Source organism: Ranitomeya imitator, chromosome 6, assembly GCF_032444005.1.
Source record: "Ranitomeya imitator isolate aRanImi1 chromosome 6, aRanImi1.pri, whole genome shotgun sequence".
Classification (NCBI taxonomy): Eukaryota; Metazoa; Chordata; class Amphibia; order Anura; family Dendrobatidae; genus Ranitomeya; species Ranitomeya imitator.
In genome coordinates this window covers 576,293,940-576,320,394 of record NC_091287.1, presented here as the reverse complement: position 1 = coordinate 576,320,394, position 26,455 = coordinate 576,293,940, and the positions used below count along the sequence as shown (strand labels likewise).

The following is a 26,455-nucleotide window of genomic DNA, read 5'->3' as shown; positions in this document are numbered from 1 at the left end:
CACTGCACAGTACCACTCCTCCTGTATATATACACTGCACAGTACCACTCCTCCTGTCCTGTATATATACACTGCACAGTACCGCTCCTCCTGTCCTGTATATATACACTGCACAGTACCGCTCCTCCTGTATATATACACTGCACAGTACCACTCCTCCTGTCCTGTATATATACACTGCACAGTACCACTCCTCCTGTCCTGTATATATACACTGCACAGTACCGCTCCTCCTGTATATATACACTGCACAGTACCACTCCTCCTGTCCTGTATATATACACTGCACAGTACCACTCCTCCTGTCCTGTATATATACACTGCACAGTACCACTCCTCCTGTCCTGTATATATACACTGCACAGTACCGCTCCTCCTGTCCTGTATATATACACTGCACAGTACCGCTCCTCCTGTATATATACACTGCACAGTACCACTCCTCCTGTCCTGTATATATACACTGCACAGTACCACTCCTCCTGTCCTGTATATATACACTGCACAGTACCGCTCCTCCTGTATATATATACTGCACAGTACCGCTCCTCCTGTATATATACACTGCACAGCACCACTCCTCCTGTCCTGTATATATACACTGCACAGTACCGCTCCTCCTGTATATATATACTGCACAGTACCACTCCTCCTGTATATATACACTGCACAGTACCACTCCTACTGTCCTGTATATATACACTGCACAGTACCACTCCTCCTGTATATATACACTGCACAGTACCACTCCTCCTGTCCTGTATTTATACACTGCACAGTACCGCTCCTCCTGTATATATATACTGCACAGTACCACTCCTACTGTATATATACACTGCACAGTACCACTCCTACTGTCCTGTATATATACACTGCACAGTACCGCTCCTCCTGTCCTGTATATATACACTGCACAGTACCACTCCTCCTGTATTATTGCAAGAGAGCTTGGCTGAGTAGATTACACAAGAAGGAAAACACACAGCAAGTCAGCAGGATCTAGGAGCAACATGGCAGATGTGACAACCTACATGGTGAGCTGCAGCATGTGCTACATGTTCACAGATCGACCAGAAGAAGAATCCAATTTCACCTGTCAGAAGTGTAGACTAGTGGCCCTTTTAGAAGAAAAGGTGCGGGGTCTGGAAGAAAGAATAGCAACTTTGAAACTCATCAAAGAGAATGAAGACTTTCTAGACAGAACAGAAGCATCTCTACTGGTCACAGAAGGTGCAAAAAGTGTCAGAGAACCTCCAAAAGCAGATGAGTGGAAGCATGTGACCAAAAGAAGCAAGAAGACCATGGAGAAATCACCAACCACACAACTGAAGAACCGATATCAAATCTTTGTAGAGGATGAAGATGGCACACCTAAGAATGAAGCAATACCAGCAAGCAAAAAAGAAAAGGGCACACAGCAACAAGTGACAGCAAAAAGTACAGCCAAGAAGCAACGAAGAGTGGTGGTGGTGGGAGACTCACTACTGAGAGGCACCGAAGCAGCCATCTGCAGACCGGACATAACTGCAAGAGAAGTATGCTGCCTTCCAGGTGCGATGATCAAGGATGTGACCGATAGGATACCAAAGCTCTTCAGCTCCAAGGACGTCCACCCATTTCTTCTGATACATGTTGGCACCAATGACACGGCAAGGAAGGACCTACCGACAATCTGCAAGGACTTTGAAGAGTTGGGGAAGAAAGTAAAGGAACTGGATGCACAGGTAGTTTTTTCTTCTATCCTTCCAGTAGACGGGCATGGCACCAGGAGATGGAACAGGATCCTTGATGCAAACAACTGGCTAAGACGATGGTGCAGACAACAAGGATTTGGATTCCTGGACCACGGTGTGAATTACTGGTATGATGGACTCCTCGCCAGAGACGGACTACACCTCAACAAACCTGGGAAACACACATTCGCCAGAAGACTCGCTACACTCATCAGGAGGGCGTTAAACTAGAAGAAGAGGGGACGGGAAGAAAAACAGACTCGTACAAAGACGACCCAGGAAAACATACTCAGAAGGGAGGTAAGAACATTTCTAAAACAATCCACAGTGAGGAGATTGGAACAAAACAAAATCCTCTAAACTGCATGCTCGCAAACGCCAGAAGCCTGACAAACAAGATGGAAGAACTAGAAGCAGAAATATCTACAGGTAACTTTGACATAGTGGCAATAACCGAGACATGGTTAGATGAAAGCTATGACTGGGCAGTTAACTTACAGGGTTACAGTCTGTTTAGAAAGGATCGTAAAAATCGGAGAGGTGGAGGGGTTTGTCTCTATGTAAAGTCTTGTCTAAAGTCCACTTTAAGGGAGGATATTAGCGAAGGGAATGAAGATGTCGAGTCCATATGGGTTGAAATTCATGGAGGGAAAAATGGTAACAAAATTCTCATTGGGGTCTGTTACAAACCCCCAAATATAACAGAAAGCATGGAAAGTCTACTTCTAAAGCAGATAGATGAAGCTGCAACCCATAATGAGGTCCTGGTTATGGGGGACTTTAACTACCCGGATATTAACTGGGAAACAGAAACCTGTGAAACCCATAAAGGCAACAGGTTTCTGCTAATAACCAAGAAAAATTATCTTTCACAATTGGTGCAGAATCCAACCAGAGGAGCAGCACTTTTAGACCTAATACTATCTAATAGACCTGACAGAATAACAAATCTGCAGGTGGTTGGGCATTTAGGAAATAGCGACCACAATATTGTGCAGTTTCACCTGTCTTTCACTAGGGGGACTTGTCAGGGAGTCACAAAAACATTGAACTTTAGGAAGGCAAAGTTTGAACAGCTTAGAGATGCCCTTAATCTGGTAGACTGGGACAATATCCTCAGAAATGAGAATACAGATAATAAATGGGAAATGTTTAAGAACATCCTAAATAGGCAGTGTAAGCGGTTTATACCTTGTGGGAATAAAAGGACTAGAAATAGGAAAAACCCAATGTGGCTAAACAAAGAAGTAAGACAGGCAATTAACAGTAAAAAGAAAGCATTTGCACTACTAAAGCAGGATGGCACCATTGAAGCTCTAAAAAACTATAGGGAGAAAAATACTTTATCTAAAAAACTAATTAAAGCTGCCAAAAAGGAAACAGAGAAGCACATTGCTAAGGAGAGTAAAACTAATCCCAAACTGTTCTTCAACTATATCAATAGTAAAAGAATAAAAACTGAAAATGTAGGCCCCTTAAAAAATAGTGAGGAAAGAATGGTTGTAGATGACGAGGAAAAAGCTAACATATTAAACACCTTCTTCTCCACGGTATTCACGGTGGAAAACGAAATGCTAGGTGAAATCCCAAGAAACAATGAAAACCCTATATTAAGGGTCACCAATCTAACCCAAGAAGAGGTGCGAAACCGGCTAAATAAGATTAAAATAGATAAATCTCCGGGTCCGGATGGCATACACCCACGAGTACTAAGAGAACTAAGTAATGTAATAGATAAACCATTATTTCTTATTTTTAGTGACTCTATAGCGACAGGGTCTGTTCCGCAGGACTGGCGCATAGCAAATGTGGTGCCAATATTCAAAAAGGGCTCTAAAAGTGAACCTGGAAATTATAGGCCAGTAAGTCTAACCTCTATTGTTGGTAAAATATTTGAAGGGTTTCTGAGGGATGTTATTCTGGATTATCTCAATGAGAATAACTGTTTAACTCCATATCAGCATGGGTTTATGAGAAATCGCTCCTGTCAAACCAATCTAATCAGTTTTTATGAAGAGGTAAGCTATAGACTGGACCACGGTGAGTCATTGGACGTGGTATATCTCGATTTTTCCAAAGCGTTTGATACCGTGCCGCACAAGAGGTTGGTACACAAAATGAGAATGCTTGGTCTGGGGGAAAATGTGTGTAAATGGGTTAGTAACTGGCTTAGTGATAGAAAGCAGAGGGTGGTTATAAATGGTATAGTCTCTAACTGGGTCGCTGTGACCAGTGGGGTACCGCAGGGGTCAGTATTGGGACCTGTTCTCTTCAACATATTCATTAATGATCTGGTAGAAGGTTTACACAGTAAAATATCGATATTTGCAGATGATACAAAACTATGTAAAGCAGTTAATACAAGAGAAGATAGTATTCTGCTACAGATGGATCTGGATAAGTTGGAAACTTGGGCTGAAAGGTGGCAGATGAGGTTTAACAATGATAAATGTAAGGTTATACACATGGGAAGAGGGAATCAATATCACCATTACACACTGAATGGGAAACCACTGGGTAAATCTGACAGGGAGAAGGACTTGGGGATCCTAGTTAATGATAAACTTACCTGGAGCAGCCAGTGCCAGGCAGCAGCTGCCAAGGCAAACAGGATCATGGGGTGCATTAAAAGAGGTCTGGATACACATGATGAGAGCATTATACTGCCTCTGTACAAATCCCTAGTTAGACCGCACATGGAGTACTGTGTCCAGTTTTGGGCACCGGTGCTCAGGAAGGATATAATGGAACTAGAGAGAGTACAAAGGAGGGCAACAAAATTAATAAAGGGGATGGGAGAACTACAATACCCAGATAGATTAGCGAAATTAGGATTATTTAGTCTAGAAAAAAGACGACTGAGGGGCGATCTAATAACCATGTATAAGTATATAAGGGGACAATACAAATATCTCGCTGAGGATCTGTTTATACCAAGGAAGGTGACGGGCACAAGGGGGCATTCTTTGCGTCTGGAGGAGAGAAGGTTTTTCCACCAACATAGAAGAGGATTCTTTACTGTTAGGGCAGTGAGAATCTGGAATTGCTTGCCTGAGGAGGTGGTGATGGCGAACTCAGTCGAGGGGTTCAAGAGAGGCCTGGATGTCTTCCTGGAGCAGAACAATATTGTATCATACAATTATTAGGTTCTGTAGAAGGACGTAGATCTGGGTATTTATTATGATGGAATATAGGCTGAACTGGATGGACAAATGTCTTTTTTCGGCCTTACTAACTATGTTACTATGTTACTATGTTACTATGTATATATACACTGCACAGTACCACTCCTCCTGTATATATACACTGCACAGTACCACTCCTCCTGTATATATACACTGCACAGTACCACTCCTCCTGTATATATACACTGCACAGTACCACTCCTCCTGTATATATACACTGCACAGTACCACTCCTCCTGTATATATACACTGCACAGTACCACTCCTCCTGTATATATACACTGCACAGTACCGCTCCTCCTGTATATATACACTGCACATTACCACTCCTCCTGTATATATACACTGCACAGTACCACTCCTCCTGTCCTGTATATATACACTGCACAGTACCACTCCTCCTGTCCTGTATGTATACACTGCACAGTACCACTCCTTCTGTATATATACACTGCACAGTACCACTCCTTCTGTATACATACACTGCACAGTACCACTCCTTCTGTATATATACACTGCACAGTACCACTCCTCCTGTATATATACACTGCACAGTACCACTCCTGTCCTGTATATATACACTGCACAGCACCGCTTCTCCTGTATATATACACTGCACAGCACCGCTCCTCCTGTCCTGTATATATACACTGCACAGTACCACTCCTCTTCTCCTGTATATATACACTGCACAGTACCACTCCTCCTGTATATATACACTGCACAGTACCACTCCTCCTGTCCTGTATACATATACACTGCACAGTACCACTCCTCCTGTCCTGTATATATACACTGCACAGTACCACTCCTCCTGTCCTGTATATATACACTGCACAGTACCACTCCTCCTGTCCTGTATATATACACTGCACAGTACCACTCCTCCTGTCCTATATATATACACTGCACAGTACCACTCCTCCTGTATATATACACTGCACAGTACCACTCCTCCTGTCCTGTATATATACACTGCACAGTACCACTCCTCCTGTATATATACACTGCACAGTACCACTCCTCCTGTCCTGTATATATATATACACTGCACAGTACCACTCCTCCTGTCCTGTATATATACACTGCACAGTACCACTCCTCCTGTCCTGTATATATACACTGCACAGTACCACTCCTCCTGTCCTGTATATATACACTGCACAGTACCACTCCTCCTGTCCTGTATATATACACTGTACAGTACCACTCCTCCTGTCCTGTATATATAAACTGCACAGTACCACTCCTCCTGTATATATACACTGCACAGTACCACTGCTCCTCTATATATACACTGCTCAGTACCACACCTCCTGTATATATACACTGCACAGTACCGCTCCTCCTGTATATATACACTGCACAGTACCACTCCTCCTGTATATATACACACAGCACAGTACCACTCCTCCTGTCCTGTATATATACACTGCACAGTACCACTCCTCCTGTTTATATATATACACTGCACAGTACCACTCCTCCTGTCCTGTATTTATACACTGCACAGTACCACTCCTCCTGTATATATACACTGCACAGTACCACTCCTCCTGTATATATACACTGCACAGTACCACTCCTCCTGTATATATACACTGCACAGTACCACTCCTCCTGTATATATACACTGCACAGTACCACTCCTCCTGTATATATACACTGCACAGTACCGCTCCTCCTGTATATATATACTGCACAGTACCACTCCTCCTGTATATATACACTGCACAGTACCACTCCTACTGTCCTGTATATATACACTGCACAGTACCGCTCCTCCTGTCCTGTATATATACACTGCACAGTACCACTCCTCCTGTATATATACACTGCACAGTACCACTCCTCCTGTATATATACACTGCACAGTACCACTCCTCCTGTATATATACACTGCACAGTACCACTCCTCCTGTATATATACACTGCACAGTACCACTCCTCCTGTATATATACACTGCACAGTACCACTCCTCCTGTATATATACACTGCACAGTACCACTCCTCCTGTATATATACACTGCACAGTACCACTCCTCCTGTATATATACACTGCACAGTACCACTCCTCCTGTATATATACACTGCACAGTACCACTCCTCCTGTATATATACACTGCACAGTACCACTCCTCCTGTATATATACACTGCACAGTACCTCTCCTCCTGTATATATACACTGCACAGTACCGCTCCTCCTGTATATATATACTGCACAGTACCACTCCTCCTGTATATATACACTGCACAGTACCACTCCTCCTGTATATATACACTGCACAGCACCACTCCTCCTGTATATATACTGCACAGTACCACTCCTCCTGTATATATACACTGCACAGTACCGCTCCTCCTGTATATATATACTGCACAGTACCACTCCTCCTGTATATATACACTGCACAGTACCACTCCTCCTGTATATATACACTGCACAGTACCACCCCTCCTGTATATATATACTGCACAGTACCACTCCTCCTGTATATATATACTGCACAGTACCGCTCCTCCTGTATATATACACTGCACAGTACTACTCCTCCTGTATATATATACTGCACAGTACCACTCCTCCTGTATATATACACTGCACAGTACTACTCCTCCTGTATATATACACTGCACAGTACCACTCCTCCTGTATATATACACTGCACAGTACCACTCCTTCTGTATATATACACTGCACAGTACCACTCCTCCTGTCCTGTATATATACACTGCACAGTACCACTCCTCCTGTCCTGTATGTATACACTGCACAGTACCGCTCCTTCTGTATATATACACTGCACAGTACCACTCCTCCTGTACATATACACTGCACAGTACCACTCCTGTCCTGTATATATACACTGCACAGCACCGCTCCTCCTGTATATATACACTGCACAGTACCACTCCTCCTGTATATATACACTGCACAGTACCACTCCTCCTGTATATATACACTGCACCAGTACCACTCCTCCTGTCCTGTATATATACACTGCACAGTACCACTCCTCCTGTCCTGTATGTATACACTGCACAGTACCGCTCCTTCTGTATATATACACTGCACAGTACCACTCCTTCTGTATACATACACTGCACAGTACCACTCCTTCTGTATATATACACTGCACAGTACCACTCCTCCTGTATATATACACTGCACAGTACCACTCCTGTCCTGTATATATACACTGCACAGCACCGCTCCTCCTGTATATATACACTGCACAGCACCGCTCCTCCTGTCCTGTATATATACACTGCACAGTACCACTCCTCTTCTCCTGTATATATACACTGCACAGTACCACTTCTCCTGTATATATACACTGCACAGTACCACTCCTCCTGTCCTGTATACATATACACTGCACAGTACCACTCCTCCTGTCCTGTATATATACACTGCACAGTACCACTCCTCCTGTCCTGTATATATACACTGCACAGTACCACTCCTCCTGTCCTGTATATATACACTGCACAGTACCACTCCTCCTGTCCTGTATATATACACTGCACAGTACCACTCCTCCTGTATATATACACTGCACAGTACCACTCCTCCTGTCCTGTATATATACACTGCACAGTACCGCTCCTCCTGTATATATACACTGCACAGTACCACTCCTCCTGTATATATACACTGCACAGTACCACTCCTCCTGTCCTGTATATATACACTGCACAGTACCACTCCTCCTGTATATATACACTGCACAGTACCACTCCTCCTGTATATATACACTGCACAGTACCACTCCTCCTGTATATATACACTGCACAGTACCACTCCTCCTGTCCTGTATATATACACTGCACAGTACCGCTCCTCCTGTATATATACACTGCACAGTACCACTCCTCCTGTATATATACACTGCACAGTACCACTCCTCCTGTCCTGTATATATACACTGCACAGCACCGCTCCTCCTGTATATATACACTGCACAGTACCACTCCTCCTGTATATATACACTGCACAGTACCACTCCTCCTGTCCTGTATATATACACTGCACAGTACCACTCCTTCTGTATATATACACTGCACAGTACCACTCCTCCTGTATATATACACTGCACAGTACCACTCCTGTCCTGTATATATACACTGCACAGCACCGCTCCTCCTGTATATATATACACTGCACAGCACCGCTCCTCCTGTCCTGTATATATACACTGCACAGTACCACTCCTCCTGTCCTGTATATATACACTGCACAGTACCATATATCTCGCAGCTGCTGCAGCACACTTTGGTGTGTAAGCTGTCAGTCCGTATACAGTAAGAGGTCTCGGGTCACTCGGACCCCCACTGACCCCTGTGATCTCCACATCCCCTTATTGTGCCCGGGGTGCAGGCATCTTCTGCCATCCAGGACTGTGACACGGAGACGGTATCTGTAGGTTCATGGTGACTCTTCTGGTGGGATGGATGCAGCCATTAATGAGGGGTCAGCCGTCAGTGACAGCGGCTCCTACAGGTCACGTCTCCTGGCACCACAATGAGGGTGTCCGTAGTGTCAGGTGCACATGGCGTCGGGCTGCGGTGTAGAGGTGTCAGGTGGGAGTGGCGCCCCCTGTGTGTGGAGGCATGAAACGTGGCAGCATACATGTGTGTGCCGCTGCGGTGCCATGTGCTGGCAGAGCTGCTGGAGGCGTACCACACAGTCCGGGGTACACGTGGCCCCCTTTGTTATATTGTGCGCACAGAGGATTATCAGGACATGGCAGCATGCACACAGTAGCGCTTACCTGCAGGTTTCGGGGCGCAGAGCTCCGGGGTGCAGATCTCCTCCTCTCCGGTGAAGCCGCCGACTAGGGTCTCCAATCTCCAAACAATGCACCTGCTCCTCTCCGAGGCTCCGGCCGCATCGCCATCATCCCAAAAGACGCGACCCAAGAGCTGACAACCCAATGCCGGCCATGAGGGGGGCATCGCCCCATTCCTGCAGCATGGTTGGGGGGTACAATCCGGGTCCTTATGTGAATCCGCGCCCCGGGAGTCGGCAGCTTCTTCTCCTCCTCACTTCCCAGACAAAGTTTATGTGTGTGAAACGCGCGGGCTCCGCATTGTTCTGCAGCCCTTTATTCTGCTCTGCTGGAGTGATGGCAGCGGGAGGAGGAGGGGATCTGTGAGGACACAAGCTGTAAGCTCTTGAGGCCAGGCAGGGGGGCACATACTTATAGGTAGGGCCAGGTCATGACCATGGGGGGTTAATCACTCAATCAGCTGTCCATCACAGAGCATGTTGTGCAGCGTGTGCAGTCACAGGACGCCGCGGCACCTGGCACACACCGTCCAATATCCGCCATCCGTCCGCCACGATGACACAAAGGACAAATCGATTCTCTGCGTCCGTGATCAGTTTACGGCGATATGTCCGGTGAAGGTCATTGGCCGAGGATCCTAATAATGTGATTGTGTCACGTGACCCGGAGACATTAGATTGTAGCAATGGCCAATACCACGCCGGACGCTGCAGAGCACTGGGCCCAGGAGCTGACAGTCTGACGGGAGTCCTGCCGATGGCCGCACTATGGTGGATGGGCACGGTGTGCACCCCCGGGACGCAGAATTACATGGCGTCTAAGGGAAAAACGCAACTATTACAGAAACGTATGGACCAAGTGCAGAGTGCGTGACAGTAATGTGCGCAGAACACAGACGCCCGGAGGAGCCGCACTATGGTGGACGGGCGTGGTGTGCACTGCCGGGACGCAGGATTACATGGCGTCTAAGAGAAAAACGCAACTATTACAGAAACGTATGGACGAAAGCGCAGCGTGCGTGACAGTGACGTGCGCAGAACATGGACGCCCGGAGGAGCTGCACACCTGTGAAATGGTAAGAAAGGATGTTGAGAAGGCCGAACTTTTAAATTACTATTTTGCATTTGTTTTCTCTCAGAAAGGAAGTGTACATCAACTGATCTTCACTGTCCTATTAAAGGAATAGAAGAATCCAAGATATCTATAAACAGAAAGATAGTGAGGAAACACTTAGCTAACATAAATGAATTGAAGTCTCCAGGTCCAGATGAATTACACCCCAGAGTACAGAAGGAGAGAGCAGAAGAAATTTTTGAACCACTCTCCATAATCTTTGAAAATTCTTGGAGAACAGGAGAAGTTCAGAAGACTGGAGAGAAGAGCAAATGTTGTACCTATCGTCAAAGAGGGGAACAAGGTGGACCCAGGGAACTATAGGCCGGTGAGTCTGACTTCTATACCAGGAAAGATCTTTGAATAAATTATTAAACAACATGTATGTAAGTACCTGGATAAGAATGAAGTGATTAACCAGAGTCAGCATGGGTTTGTAACCAATAGGTCATGTCAGACTAACTTAATTTCCTTCTATGACAGAATCACTGACTGGGTGGATCAGGGAAATGCTGTAGGTATAGTATATCTTAACTTCAGCAAAGAATTTGACAAAGTATCTCACACCATTCTTATTGAAAAAATGACTAAGTATGGAATGGACAAGGCAACTGTTAGGTGGATTCATAACTGGCTTAGTGATCGGACCCAAAGAGTGGTCATAAATGGCCGCACATCCAGTTGGAAGAATGTCTCAAGTGGGGTACCACAGGGCTCTGTCCTGGTCCCTGTATTATTCAACATCTTTATCAATGATTTAGATGAAGGAAAGACAACGATCCGGATCGCTGCAGCGTCGCTGTTTGGTCGCTGGAGAGCTGTCACACAGACTGCTCTCCAGCGACCAACGATGCCGGTAACCAGGGTAAACATCGGGTTACTAAGCGCAGGGCCGCGCTTAGTAACCCGATGTTTACCCTGGTTACCATCCTAAAAGTAAAAAAAACAAACGCTTCATACTTACCTACCGCTGTCTGTCCCCGGCGCTCTGCTTCTCTGTACTGGCTGTGAGCACAGCGGCCGGAAAGCAGAGCGGTGACGTCACCGCTGTGCTTTCCGGCCGCTGTGCTCACAGTGAGTGCAGGAAAGCAGAGCGCCGGGGACAGACAGCGGAAGGTAAAGGCCCCTTCACATTAAGCGACGCTGCAGCGATACCGACAACGATCCGGATCGCTGCAGCGTCGCTGTTTGGTCGCTGGAGAGCTGTCATACAGACAGCTCTCCAGCGACCAACGATGCCAAGGTCCCCGGGTAACCAGGGTAAACATCGGGTAACTAAGTGCAGGGCCGCGCTTAGTAACCCGATGTTTATCCTGGTTACCAGCGTAAAAGTAAAAAAAAAAAAACATTACATACTTACCTACCGCTGTCTGTCCCTGGTGCTCAGCTTCTCTGCACTCCTCCTGTACTGGCTGTGAGCACAGCGGCCGGAAAGCAGAGCGGTGACGTCACCGCTCTGCTTTCCGGCTGACCGACGCTCACAGCCAGTACAGGAGGAGTGCAGAGCACAGCTCCGGGGACAGACAGCGGTAGGTAAGTATGTAGTGTTTTTTTTTTTTTACTTTTACGCTGGTAACCAGGGTAAACATCGGGTTACTACGCGCGGCCCTGCGCTTAGTAACCCGATGTTTACCCTGGTTACCAGCGAAGACATCGCTGAATCGGCGTCACACACGCCGATTCAGCGATGTCAGTGGGAGAGCCAGCGACCAAATAAAGTTCTGGCTTTCTAGCTCCGACCAACGATGTCACAGCAGGATCCTGATCGCTGCTGCGTGTCAAACTGAACGATATCGCTAGCCAGGATGCTGCAACGTCACGGATCGCTAGCGATATCGTTTAGTGTGAAGGTACCTTAAGGCTACTTTCACACTTGCGTCGTTTGGCGTACGTGGCAATGCGTCGTTTTGGTGAAAAAACACATCCTGCAAATGTGCCCGCAGGATGCGTTTTTTCTCCATAGACTTGTATTACCGACGCATTGCGACGTATGGCCAAACGTCACATCCGTCGTGCAACGGATGTGTCATGTTTTTGGCGGACGAGACACACAAAAAAAGTTCAATGTAACGTTTTTTGTGCGTTGTGTCCGCCATTTTCGACTGCGCATGCACGGCCGAAACTCCGCCCCTCCTCCCTGCTCATCGCAATGGGCAGCGGATGCGTTGTAAAACTGCATCCGCTGCCCACGTTGTGCTACATTTAACACACTGTCCATCGGTACGTTGGGCCGACGGTTTGCGACGGCCCAGTACCGACGCAAGTGTGAAAGTAGCCTAAACTAATTAAATTTGCTGATGACACAAAGCTAGGAGGGATAGCTAATATTAGAGAAGAGAAAGGATTCAAAAAGATATAGATAAACTGGAGCAGTGGGCACCAACTAACAGAATGGTTTTTAACAGGGAAAAATGCAAAGTACTACATCTGGGCTATAAAGATGAAAAAAGCATTTACAGAATGGGAGGAATAGGGCTAAGCAACTGCACATGTGAAAAAGACTTGGCAATACTAATAGATCACAGACTGAATATGAATCAACAGTGTGATGCAGCAGCAAAAAAGGCAAATGCAGTGGAGGCTATTAATCCTGGAGCAATAGAGACATCCACAGCGTTGGGTGCGGCAGAGGCGCTAGGTGGATCAGAGGCGCTGGGTGCAGCAGTGGCGCTAGGTGTAGCAGAGGCACTGGGTACAGCAGTGGCTCTAGGTGGAGCAGTGGCCCTAGGTGGAGCAGTGGCGCTGGGTACAGCAGTGGCTCTAGGTGGAGCAGTGGCGCTGGGTGCAGCAGTGGCCCTAGGTGTAGCAGAGGCACTGGGTACAGCAGTGGCCCTAGGTGTAGCAGAGGCACTGGGTACAGCAGTGGCTCTAGGTGGAGCAGTGACGCTGGGTACAGCAGTGGCTCTAGGTGGAGCAGTGACGCTGGGTACAGCAGTGGCTCTAGGTGGAGCAGTGGCGCTGGGTGCAGCAGTGGCCCTAGGTGGAGCAGTGGCGCTGGGTGCAGCAGTGGCCCTAGGTGGAGCAGAGGCGCTGGGTGCAGCAGTGGCCCTAGGTGGAGCAGTGGCGCTGGGTGCAGCAGTGGCCCTAGGTGGAGCAGTGGCGCTGGGTGCAGCAGTGGCCCTAGGTGGAGCAGAGGCGCTGGGTGCAGCAGTGGCCCTAGGTGGAGCAGTGTCGCTAGGTGCAGCAGTGGCCCTAGGTGGAGCAGTGGCCCTAGGTGGAGCAGAGGCGCTGGGTGCAGCAGTGGCGCTGGGTGCAGCAGTGGCGCTGGGTGCGGCAGAGGTGCTGCAGTGGCGCTGGGTGGAGTAGAGGTGCTGGGTGCAGCAGTGGCGCTGGGTGCGGCAGAGGTGTTGAGTGGGGCATGGGGCGCCGGGGGTTAATTTCACAGACTGCTTCCTTTGCTCTCATCATCCGGACACAAGGAGATGGGGGGTTGTGCTCTGCGGAGATGTTATTCCCATCTATCCCCCTCCTCCCCGGACCCCATGCTTCTTAGACCCCTCTGAGTCTCCTTGACAACCTGGGACAGTGCTGGCAAAACAGGGGTTAAACCCAGCTCCTTATTGTGCAAATGGGACCTAAAGAGGAGGGGGAGGGCCCCGGACCCTCAGCGTCTATGTACCCCGTTTCATGTGGGAACCCCAGCAGCAACCAGAGCAGCGGCACAATGCCCATCATCATAGTATAACCCCCATCATCATCACACACAATCCTATATATTGCGCTGCAGACACAGAAGGGTTAATAGATCATTATCAATGAGCAAAATACGAAGGATCAAGAAAAGAAAAAAAGCGGAGACCCTTCTCCATCAAGTAGGACCACCAGCTGGTATCTGATTCAATATGCAGCCAGATAACAACCCCCAACATCCGGCCAGTGTCACTAATAATGAGTCCTGGAGGTGATGATCCGGCCCGGGAGCCATGGAGGTGATGATCCGGCCCGGGGCCCTGGAGGTGATGATCCGGCCCGGTGCCCTGGAGGTGATGATCCGGCCCCGGAACCCTGGAGGTGATGATCTGACCCTGGAACCCTGGAGGTGATGATCCGGCCCGGGAGCCCTGGAGATGATAATCATGCCCCGGAACCCTGGAGGTGATGATCTGACCCTGGAACCCTGGAGGTGATGATCCGGCCTGGGAGCCCTGGAGATGATGATCCAGCCCCGGAACCCTGGAGGTGATGATCCAGCCCCGGAACCCTGGAGGTGATGATCTGGCCCCGGAACCCTGGAGGTGATGATCTGGCCCCGGAACCCTGGAGGTGATGATCTGGCCCCGGAACCCTGGAGGTGATGATCCAGCCCCGGAACCTTGGAGGTGATGATCCGGCCCTGGAGGTGATGATCCGGCCCCGGGGCCCTGGAGGTGGTGATCCGACTTGGGAGCCCTGGTGATGATGATCCAGCCCCGGAACCCTGGAGGTGATGATCCAGCCCCGGAACCCTGGAGGTGATGATCCGGCTCGGGAGCCCTGGAGATGATGATCCAGCCCCGGAACCCTGGAGGTGATGATCCAGCTCCAGAACCCTGGAAGTGATGATCCAGCCCCGGAACCCTGGAGGTGATGATCCGGCCCGGGAGCCCTGGAGGTGATGATCCGGCCCCGGGGCCCTGGAGGTGATGATCCGGCCCCATGGCCCTGGAGGTGATGATCCAGCCCCGGAACCCTGGAGGCGATGATCTGGCCCCGGAACCCTGGAGGTGATGATCATGGCCCCGGAGGTGATCATCCGGCCCCGGGGCCCTGGAGGTGATGATCCAGCCCCAGAACCCTGGAAGTGATGATCCAGCCCCGGAACCCTGGAGGTGATGATCTGGCCCGGGAGCCCTGGAGGTGATGATCAGGCCCCGGGGCCCTGGAGGTGATGATCCGGCCCCGGGGCCCTGGAGGTGATGATCTGGCCCCGGAACCCTGGAGGTGATGATCCGGCCCCGGAACCCTGGAGGTGATGATCCGGCCCCGGAGGTGATCATCCGGCCCCGGGGCCCTGGAGGTGATGATTCGGCCTGAGAGCCCTGGAGATGATGATCCGGCCCCGGAACTGCAGCGCCCCAGAGACCTGGTCGTTGCAGTATGACACTCTGCCACTAAGGGGAGTGATGGTACGTCTGATGGCACTGAAGGAATTCTCCTGACCAGGTATCACCAGCACACATTACACTTCACATTCCGGCCACTAGGGGGAGCAAAAGGCTTTTTTTATTGGGCCCCACCTCACACTGGTAAAACTAGGGGTTGGATAGAAAGTTAGTCAGAAGCTGACTGGGTTGGATTCAGGCAACATCCCGTGACAGGGGGTGTTGCAGGGAGAAGACACAGGGGGTCCCTGTCAGGCGTGGGAACCTGGCAGGTGCCTAGCGAACAGAACAGAATGTTACGGAACCGCGCCTGCACTACCTTGCGGCGGTATCCTAAGAAAGAGACAAGAAGAGAAGGATATTGTGGAACAGTGTAAACGAGATCAAGCACAAAGGAGAGCCAGTAGGAGTCATGCCGTGAGACCGAGGCAACATCCTACTGAGGCGCGTAGCCGGTGGCCGGAACACCGCGGGAGTAACTGACTTTAGGCCTTACTTCAAACTCCGCAGGACAGTTAATTATAGGTTGGCTGTCTACCTTAAATTTCCTAAGAAGACATAGGGGGCAACAGTGGGAGAGGGGCGTCTCTAGGGTCCCGGAAGACCTCCAGGCCTTCCCGTCATACGGGTGCGTCCTAGCCAAAACATACTGGGGGACGAGAAACTAGTAACATCTGGAACTGAAGAGAGAGAGAAAGCTGTAGAGAACGAACGAACGAGAACAGCAGTTGTGAGGACTATTCCGAATGCTCAGCAGGGTAGGACTACAACACACAGGCGCTAGTGGTAGGCAACGATTTCCACCTGCAAAGGGAACTCTGGATGTGCCTTCGGACCGGCCGGTCTCTGATAGCCCTGTTAACCGTGCTCTGGATTGAGGATCCTGAAGTCTTCAGTAAAGAGGTAAAGAGACTGCAACCTTGTGTCCTTGTTATTGCCTGCACCTCACACCATCACCATCCACCTTACTGGGAAGCCCTGGGGACATACTTCACCTGTGGGAAGGTATACCATCCAGCTGCCATTCCATCACCCCAGCGGACCCCACAGCAGCGTCGGTCGCCCTGACCGAACACCACAGGTGGCGTCACGAAACCCTGACAGACTGCACCACCTTTATTGGACACCCCTTAGTAGGGTCGCGGACCGGGTCTAGCCACCGTGACAGCCTCAGAACCAAACCAGAGAGGCCCGGTACTGAGAACGCGTGGCCCTGTGTCTGGAGGTGATGATCCAGCCCCGGAATCCTGGAGGTGATGATCCAGCCCCAGAACCCTGGAGGTGATGATCCGGCCCGGGAGCCCTGGAGATGATGATCCAGCCCTGGAACCCTGGTGGTGATTATCCAGCCCCGGAACCCTGGGGGTCATGATCCAGCCCCGGAACCCTGGAGGTGATGATCCAGCCCCGGAACCCTGGAGGTGATGATCCGGCCCGGGAGCCCTGGAGGTGATGATCCGACCCCGGGGCCCTGGAGGTGATGATCTGGCCCCGGGGCCCTGGAGGTGATGATCCAGCCCCGGAACCCTGGAGGTGATGATCCGTCCCCAGGGCCCTGGAGGTGATGATCCGGGTTGGGAGCCCTGGAAGTGATGATCTAGCCCCAGAACCCTGGAGGTGATGATCCAGCCCCGGAACCCTGGAGGTCATTATCCGGTCCCGGAACCCTGGAGATGATCCAGCCCCGGAACCCTGGAGGTGATGATCCAGCCCCGGAACCCTGGAGGTGATGATCCAGCCCCGGAACCCTGGAGGTGATGATCCAGTCCCGGTACTCTGGAGGTGGTGATATGGCCCGGGAGCCCTGGAGATGATGATCCAGCCCCGGAACTCTGGAGGTGATGATCCAGCCCCGGAACCCTGAAGGTGATGATCCAGCCCGGGAGCCCTGGAGGTGATTATCCGGCCCCGGAACCCTGGAGGTGATGATCCATCCCCGGAACCCTGGAGGTGATGATCCAGCCCCGGTACCCTGGAGGTGATGATCCGGCCCGGGAGCCCTGGAGGTGATGATCCAGCCCCGGAACCCTGGAGGTGATGATCTGGCCCCGGAGGTGATGATCCGGCCCCGGAGGTGATGATCCGGCCCGGGAGCCCTGGAGATGATGATCCAGCCCCGGAACCCTGGAGGTGATGATCCAGCCCTGGAACCCTGGAGGTGATGATCCGGCCTGGGAGCCCTGGAGATGATGATCCAGCCCCGGAACCCTGGAGGTGATGATCCAGCCCCAGAACCCTGGAGGTGATGATCCATCCCCGGAACCCTGGAGGTGATGATCCAGCCCCAGAACCCTGGAGGTGATGATCTGGCCCCGGAACCCTGGAGGTGATGATCCAGCCCCAGAACCCTGGAGGTGATGATCTGGCCCCGGAACCCTGGAGGTGATGATCCAGCCCTGGAACCCTGGAGGTGATGATCCGGCCCCGGAGGTGATAATCCGGCCCGGGAGGCATGGAGGTGACGATCCAGCCCCGGAGCCCTGGTCTCACATGATCCCGTCTGTCTTGGATCACAAGATGGATCCGCACAAGCCTCAGACACAGAAGATCTGGGGGAAGTGCTCCAAGGTGTTTGTCCCAAAGTCCTGCCAAGACCCTCGGTACCCAGTGTACAAGTGAGAGAAGAAGTGATGTAGGCGACGGGCGTCACCAGATACTAATGATGGAGGTGACGGGCGTCACCAGATACTGATGATGGAGAAGAAGGGCGGTCACCAGATACTAATGATGGAGGGGATGGGCGGTCACCAGATACTGATGATGGAGGTGACGGGCGTCACCAGATACCGATGATGGAGGCGACGGGCGGTCACCAGATACTAATGATGGAGGTGACGGGCGTCACCAGATACTAATGATGGAGGGGATGGGCGGTCACCAGATACTGATGATGGAGGTGACGGGCGGTCACCAGATACCGATGATGGAGGCGACGGGCGGTCACCAGATACTGATGATGGAGGTGACGGGCGGTCACCAGATACCGATGATGGAGGCGACGGGCGGTCACCAGTTGATGCGACGGCCACGTGCTGCTCAGCAGGTGCAGTCAGCTCCCTGTACAGCGCCCAGATGTTCCAGCATTCTTCCCCGCTTCTGACCAGGCTGTGACCCCGTTGACTCTGGGACCACTCCTGCTATTTGACCTCGGCTTAGTGACACGGCTTGCAATACTCCTGTCCCCTCGCTCCTCCAGCCACGCCGTGGACACCGCAGAAAGTGTGAAGGCCAGGCTGTACTGGGATCGGCCAGGCTGTACTGGGATCGGCCAGGCTGTACTGGGATCGGCCAGGCTGTACTGGGATCCGCCAGGCTGTACTGGGATCCGCCAGACCGAGGGGCTCAATCACACAATAGAATCCAGTGTATAACCCCCATCATCACACCGACCCGGCCATCACTATGCCGCAATAACAGGAGGGTGGAACAGCTGAGATCCGGCCATGATCCAGCAGAGCCCAAAGGAGCAGTGCCACCATCCATGGAACGATGGGGGTTACAGTACAATATATCCACCATTACTCTCCATGATCACTCAGCCTCCCCCAGTAATGGCTGATAACAGGGAGTAATAGCTTGCAGTCACCGGTCCCACAGCCGAGGTTTGTTACAGTGTGTCAGTGGACAATGGTTGGGAAGGGGGGCACATAGTTTTGGAGGCCCCTGGCACTGGGCAGCCTCCATAAATCTTTTGGGCTGTGCACACAATGTGCGGTCACTGGGAGATGATTTCGGCCATTATCTCCGCATGACAGGAGCCTTTATCCGGCCACAATCAGGCCACCTCCGCCATTGTCCACTGACCCACCATCCGGGGAGAGGAGAACGGCCAGAGCCGGGGGTGAGGGAAGGGTCACCCCATAATGAGACCCCGGAGCCAGCCTCATTAATACCGGGAAGTGACACATCATGTATCTAAGCCTCTCCTGTGTGATACCAGCCCAGTGTGAGGAGTCACAGGACCCTGTGCAGTGTGAGAAGTCACATGACCCCTGTGCAGTGTGAGAAGTCACATGACCCCTGTGCAGTGTGAGAAGTCACATGACCCCTGTGCAGTGTGAGAAGTCACATGACCCCTGTGCAGCGTGAGAAGTCACATGGCCCCTGTGCAGTGTGAGAAGTCACATGACCCTGTGCAGTGAGAAGTCACATGACCCTGTGCAGTGCGAGAAGTCACATGACCCCTGTGCAGTGTGAGAAGTCACATGACCCTGTGCAGTGTGAGAAGTCACATGACCCTGTGCAGTGTGAGAAGTCACATGACCCCTGTGCAGTGTGAGAAGTCACATGACCCCTGTGCAGCGTGAGAAGTCACATGGCCCCTGTGCAGTGTGAGAAGTCACATGACCCCTGTGCAGTGTGAGAAGTCACATGGACCCTGTGCAGTGTGAGAAGTCACATGACCCTGTGCAGTGAGAAGTCACATGACCCTGTGCAGTGTGAGAAGTCACATGACCCCTGTGCAGTGTGAGAAGTCACATGACGCTGTGCAGTGTGAAGTCACATGCCCCCTGTGCAGTGTGAGAAGTCACATGACCCTGTGCAGTGTGAGAAGTCACATGACCCTGTGCAGTGTGAGAAGTCACATGACCCTGTGCAGTGTGAGAAGTCATATGACCCTGTGCAGTGAGAATTCACATGACCCCTGTGCAGTGTGAGAAGTCACATGACCCTGTGCAGTGTGAGAAGTCACATGACCCTGTGCAGTGTGAGAAGTCACATAGCCCCTGTGCATTGAGAGAAGTCACATGACCCTGTGCAGTGTGAGAAGTCATATGACCCCAGTGCAGTGTGAGAAGTCACATGGCCCCTGTGCAGTGAGAGAAGTCACATGACCCCAGTGCAGTGTGAGAAGTCACATGACCCTGTGCAGTGTGAGAAGTCATATGACCCTGTGCAGTGAGAATTCACATGACCCCTGTGCAGTGTGAGAAGTCACATGACCCTGTGCAGTGTGAGAAGTCACATGGCCCCTGTGCAGTGTGAGAAGTCACATGACCCTGTGCAGTGTGAGAAGTCACATGACCCCTGTGCAGTGTGAGAAGTCACATGGCCCCTGTGCAGTGAGAGAAGTCACATGACCCTGTGCAGTGTGAGAAGTCACATGGCCCTGTGCAGTGTGAGAAGTCACATGACCCTGTGCAGTGAGAAGTCACATGACCCTGTGCAGTGAGAAGTCACATGACCCCTGTGCAGTGTGAGAAGTCACATGAACCCTGTGCAGTGTGAGAAGTCACATGACCCTGTGCAGTGTGAGAAGTCACATGACCCCTGTGCAGTGTGAGAAGTCACATGACCCTGTGCAGTGAGAGAAGTCACATGACCCTGTGCAGCGTGAGAAGTCACATGACCCTGTGCAGTGAGAAGTCACATGACCCCTGTGCAGTGTGAGAAGTCAAATGACCCCTGTGCAGTGTGAGAAGTCACATGACCCCTGTGCAGTGTGAGAAGTCACATGACCCCTGTGCAGTGTGAGAAGTCACATGACCCCTGTGCAGTGTGAGAAGTCACATGACCCCTGTGCAGTGTGAGAAGTCTCATGACCCCTGTGCAGGTTGAGAAGTCACATGACCTGTGCAGTGAGAAGTGGCATGGCTCTTGTGCAGTGTGAGAAGTCACATGACCCCTGTGCAGCGTTAGAAGTCACATGAACCCTGTGCAGCGTGAGAAGTCACATGACCCTGTGCAGTGAGAAGTCACATGGCCCCTGTGCAGTGTGAGAAGTCACATGACCCCTGTGCAGTGTGAGAAGTCTCATGACCCCTGTGCAGGTTGAGAAGTCACATGACCTGTGCAGTGAGAAGTGGCATGGCTCTTGTGCAGTGTGAGAAGTCACATGACCCCTGTGCAGCGTTAGAAGTCACATGACCCCTGTGCAGCGTGAGAAGTCACATGACCCTTGTGCAGTGTGAGATGCCACATGACCCCTGTGCAGGTTGAGAAGTCACATGACCCCTGTGCAGTGTGAGAAGTCACATGGCCCCTGTGCAGTGTGAGAAGTCACATGACCCCTGTGCAGCGTGAGAAGTCACATGACCCTGTGCAGTGTGAGAAGTCACATAGCCCCTGTGCATTGAGAGAAGTCACATGACCCTGTGCAGTGTGAGAAGTCATATGACCCCAGTGCAGTGTGAGAAGTCACATGGCCCCTGTGCAGTGAGAGAAGTCACATGACCCCAGTGCAGTGTGAGAAGTCACATGACCCTGTGCAGTGTGAGAAGTCATATGACCCTGTGCAGTGAGAATTCACATGACCCCTGTGCAGTGTGAGAAGTCACATGACCCTGTGCAGTGTGAGAAGTCACATGGCCCCTGTGCAGTGTGAGAAGTCACATGACCCTGTGCAGTGTGAGAAGTCACATGACCCCTGTGCAGCGTGAGAAGTCACATGACCCCTGTGCAGGTTGAGAAGTCACATGACCCCTTTGCAGATTGAGAAGTCACATGACCCCTGTGCAGTGTGAGAAGTCACATGACCCTGTGCAGTGAGAAGTCACATGACCCTGTGCAGTGAGAAGTCACATGGCCCCTGTGCAGGTTGAGAAGTCACATGACCCCTGTGCAGGTTGAGAGGTTCCATGATGGTGTCGGACAGCAATGACTCGTCAGATCATAGAGAGACATTTTGAAATCTAAAGATTTCAGATGAGGAGTGTTTTGTCCCAAGAATGGGAACAACTTGTTATGTATTCTCTATGTTATGCATTGTATTCTGCTGTTGCTTGAGAGAAGCCTTGCCCTTTGAAGTTTGTCCTTTCTTCCCTTCTGTAGTTGATGATGTTTAGCCTTTGCTCCTCCCTTCTTTCTCATTATCAGTTTGCTGTAGCCATTTTTGGATGTACATGTGTACTTCTTCTGTTTGGATTACTCTTTCCACCTGCTGCATTGTGCTTAAATACAAGATTTCAGAGAAAATCAACTATGTTTCTCCTGGACTCTTATTACAAGTCAGTGTGGCTGAGTTGGCACTATCTGAGGACTCCTGGCATGTGAGTACAACAATCATACAGTTATCTAAGGGATTAATGGCTAAGGACTTAGAGACTCATACTGCATTGAAGAGTCAGAATATGCCCCATACATAACCCTCTGCACTCTGACATCCCATGCCTCCCTGTGCACTGCACATAATACTCTGCTCCCCTCCTGTGCATTTTGGGGTGGGGATCCCAACTACTTACATCCCAGGAGGCATCAGTCAGGTCGGGCAGTGAAGTCTCCATCATCTGTAAGCAGAACCACAGGGAGCGCACCTGGTCCTGCACCTCCGCCCTCCACAGCCGCCACAACTCCCTGCTCTGCTGCCTGTGGAGGAGAGTATAGGTGAGAAGAGGGGGAAGAGAATGGAGCAACCAAAAAACAAGGCAGATGGACATACAGGCGATATCTCCCCGGGTCACGGATGCACTTACAGGCGATTACCCCCCAACCAGGTCACGGAAGCACATATAGGAGATAACCACCCCATCCTCGAGTCCTTTTTTCCAGAGAATATGAATGATAACACCAAAACCTCATGGTTAGTGGTTGGGTGAAGCCATTTATTGTTAAACTACTGTGTTTTCTCTTTTTAAATCATAATGACAACCCAAAACATCCAAATGACCCTGATCAAAAGTTCACATACCTCATTTCTTAATACCGTGTATTGCCCCCTCTATCATCAGTGACAGCTTGAAGTCTTTTGTGGTAGTTGTGGATGAGGTTCTTTATGTTCTCAGATGGTAAAGCTGCCCACTCTTGGCAAAAAGCCTCCAGTTCCTGTAAGGCTGGGGGTCACACTGCGTTATGGCAGTCCATCAGACGGACTGCATTACACCGCGGCATAACGCGGTGTAATGCAGTCCGTTAATGCTGCCATTAACTCCAATTATTGGGCGCATCGCCACCGCATGCCTTAATGAAAATGTGCTAGCGATGTGCCGTCATTCAGTGACGGAGCCTCGGACGCGGACTGCAGCGTCTGAGGCTCTGTTACCGCTAGCTCAGATGAATCATCTGCGCTAGCGGAATAGCATAACGCGATGGCATGTATGCTATAGCGTTAACGCAGCCCTTCAACGCTATGCGTTGAATGGGCTGCTTTAACGCAGTATGAACCTGGCCTAAATTCCTGGGCTGTCTAGAATGAACTGTGCGCTTGAGATCTCCCCAGAGTGGCTCAATGACTCCAGAACCTTCACTTTGTTCTGCTGTAGTCAATGACAGGCCTACTTGACCTTGTGTTTTGGATCGTTGTCATGCTGGAACGTCCAAGTATGTCCCATGAGCTGCTTCTGGACTGATGAGTGCAAATTTGCCTCCATTATTTGCTGATGACATGCTGCATTCATCTTTCCTTCAACTTTGACCAATTTTTCTGTTCCTTTGTAGTTCACACATCCCCAAAGCATCAGTGATCTACCTCTATGCTTTACAGTAGGAATGGTGTTCATTTCATCATAGGCCTTGTTGACCTCTCTCCAAATTTAATGTTTATGGTTGTGGCCAAAAAGTTCAATTTTGGTTTCATCACTCCAAATTACCTTGATTCAGAAGTTTTTAGGTTTGTCTCTGTGCTGTCTTGCGTATTGTAGGCGAGATACTTTGTGGCATTGGCACAGTAATGGTTTTCTTCTGGCGACTCGACCATGCAGCTCATTTTCTTCAAGTGCCTCCTTATTGTGCATCTTGAAACAGCTACACTGCTAGTTTTCAGAGAGTCCAGCTGATGTTATTTGTGGGTTTTTCTTGGCATCCCGAACAATTTTCCTGGCAGTTGTGGATTACATTTTTGTTCGTCTACCTGACCGTGGTTTTATTTTCACAGAGCCCCTGATTTTCCATTTGTTAATCACAGTGTGAACGCTGCTGACTGGCATTATCAATTCCTTGGATATCTTTTTGTATCCCTTTCCTGTTTTATACAGTTCAACTACATTTTCCGGCAGATTCGCTGACAATTCTTTTGCTTTCCCCATGACTCACAATCCAGAAATGTCAGTGGCTGGATGAAAGATGCAAGAGTCTGTCTGGATCCCAGAAACTCACTCAGCTTTTATGCACACACACTGATTACAAGCAAACAGGTCACAGGTGAGGATGTTACCTTTAGTAGCCAATCACACTCATATGTGTCAACTTCGGTGCATGATATCAGGCCAGAATCACCAGGGTATGTAAACTTTTGATCAGGGTCATTTGGATGTTTTGGGTTGTCATTATGATTTACAAAGAGAAAACGCAGTAGTCTGAAAATAAATGGCTTCACCCAACCACTAACCATGAGTGGAGGAAAAGTTTGAGTGTTATCATTCATATTCTCTGAAAATAGGCCAAGAAAGCAAAAATTCTGCCGGGGTATGTAAACTTTTGAGCAAAACTGTAGGTGATAAACCTCTGCCTGGTCACAAACGTGCATCCAGGCGATAAAACCCCACCCGGGTCACAGAAGCACATAGAGGCAAAATCCATCTCCGGGACACAGATGCACAAACAGGCTATAACCCCATCACCACCAGGTCGCAGAGGCACATATAGGCGATAACCCCTCAGATCACAGAAGCACATATAGGTGATATCCTATCAAATTGGGAGTCAAACCTCCCAATTGCTACACCCAGAAACCCCTCTAACCTTATTAATATTCCCTGCATGCCTGCTGTCTCTTTCAATTGTGCCCTTTGGAATTCTCGCTCTGTGTGTAATAAACTCTCCTTCATTCATGACTTCTTCCTTTCTAATTCTCTTAATCTCCTGGCTCTTACTGAAACCTGGATCCAGCAGTCAGACACCACCGCTGCTGCTGCTCTTTCATATGGTGGACTACACTTTTCTCATACCCCAAGATCAGACAACAGAGCAGGTGGAGGCGTTGGTCTGCTCCTTTCACCCAAATGTACTTTCCAAGTTATCCCCCAAGTACCCTCACTTGTCTTCCCTTCCTTTGAGGTCCATGTGGTCAGACTCTACGTCCCCTTCTCCATGCGAGTGGCGGTGGTGTATCGTCCTCCCGGCCCCTCTCATCAGTTCCTGGATCACTTTGCCACCTGGCTAACACACTTTCTCTCCTGTGACACCCCCACCCTTATCATGGGTGATTTCAACATCCCCATTGCCTCTCCCCTCTCCCCATCTGCTTCTCACCTTTTATCTCTATCCTCCTCTTTTGGCCTCTCGCAGCATACTAACTCTCCAACACATGAAGATGGAAACTCCCTTGACTTGGTCTTCTCCCGACTTTGCTCAGTGGATGACTTCACAAACTCCCCTCTCCCGCTCTCTGACCACAACCTTCTTTCATTCTCTATCAAGAACTGCCATCCCGCTCAGGTCACCCCCACTTTCCACACCTATAGAAACATACAGGCCATTAACACCCAGAAACTTATGATGAACTTGCAGTCCTCATTGGCCCCTATTTCCTCCATCTCATGTCCTGATTCTGCATTGAAGCATTACAATGAAACCCTGCAAAGTGCTCTGGATGAAGCTGCTCCTCCTATACATAAAACAACTCGGCACAGACGGCAACAACCGTGGCACACGCTGCAAACACGTTTCCTGCAG

General features: G+C 50.1%; 1 protein-coding gene across 2 annotated transcripts in view; it reads right to left on the bottom strand.

The window, feature by feature from the left end:
- The window catches only part of LOC138643275 (microtubule-actin cross-linking factor 1, isoforms 6/7-like), a 367,371-nt gene that overhangs the window by 304,826 nt on the left and 36,090 nt on the right, over positions 1–26,455 (bottom strand). Inside the window, exon 2 of one of the 2 annotated variants that reach the window (XM_069732207.1) lies at positions 23,089–23,212. The gene's annotated coding sequence lies outside the window, so the exon portion shown is untranslated. Of the gene's footprint in view, positions 1–9,695; positions 9,812–23,088; positions 23,213–26,455 lie in introns of those variants that run through there. The other variant, XM_069732208.1, reaches the window with a different exon arrangement.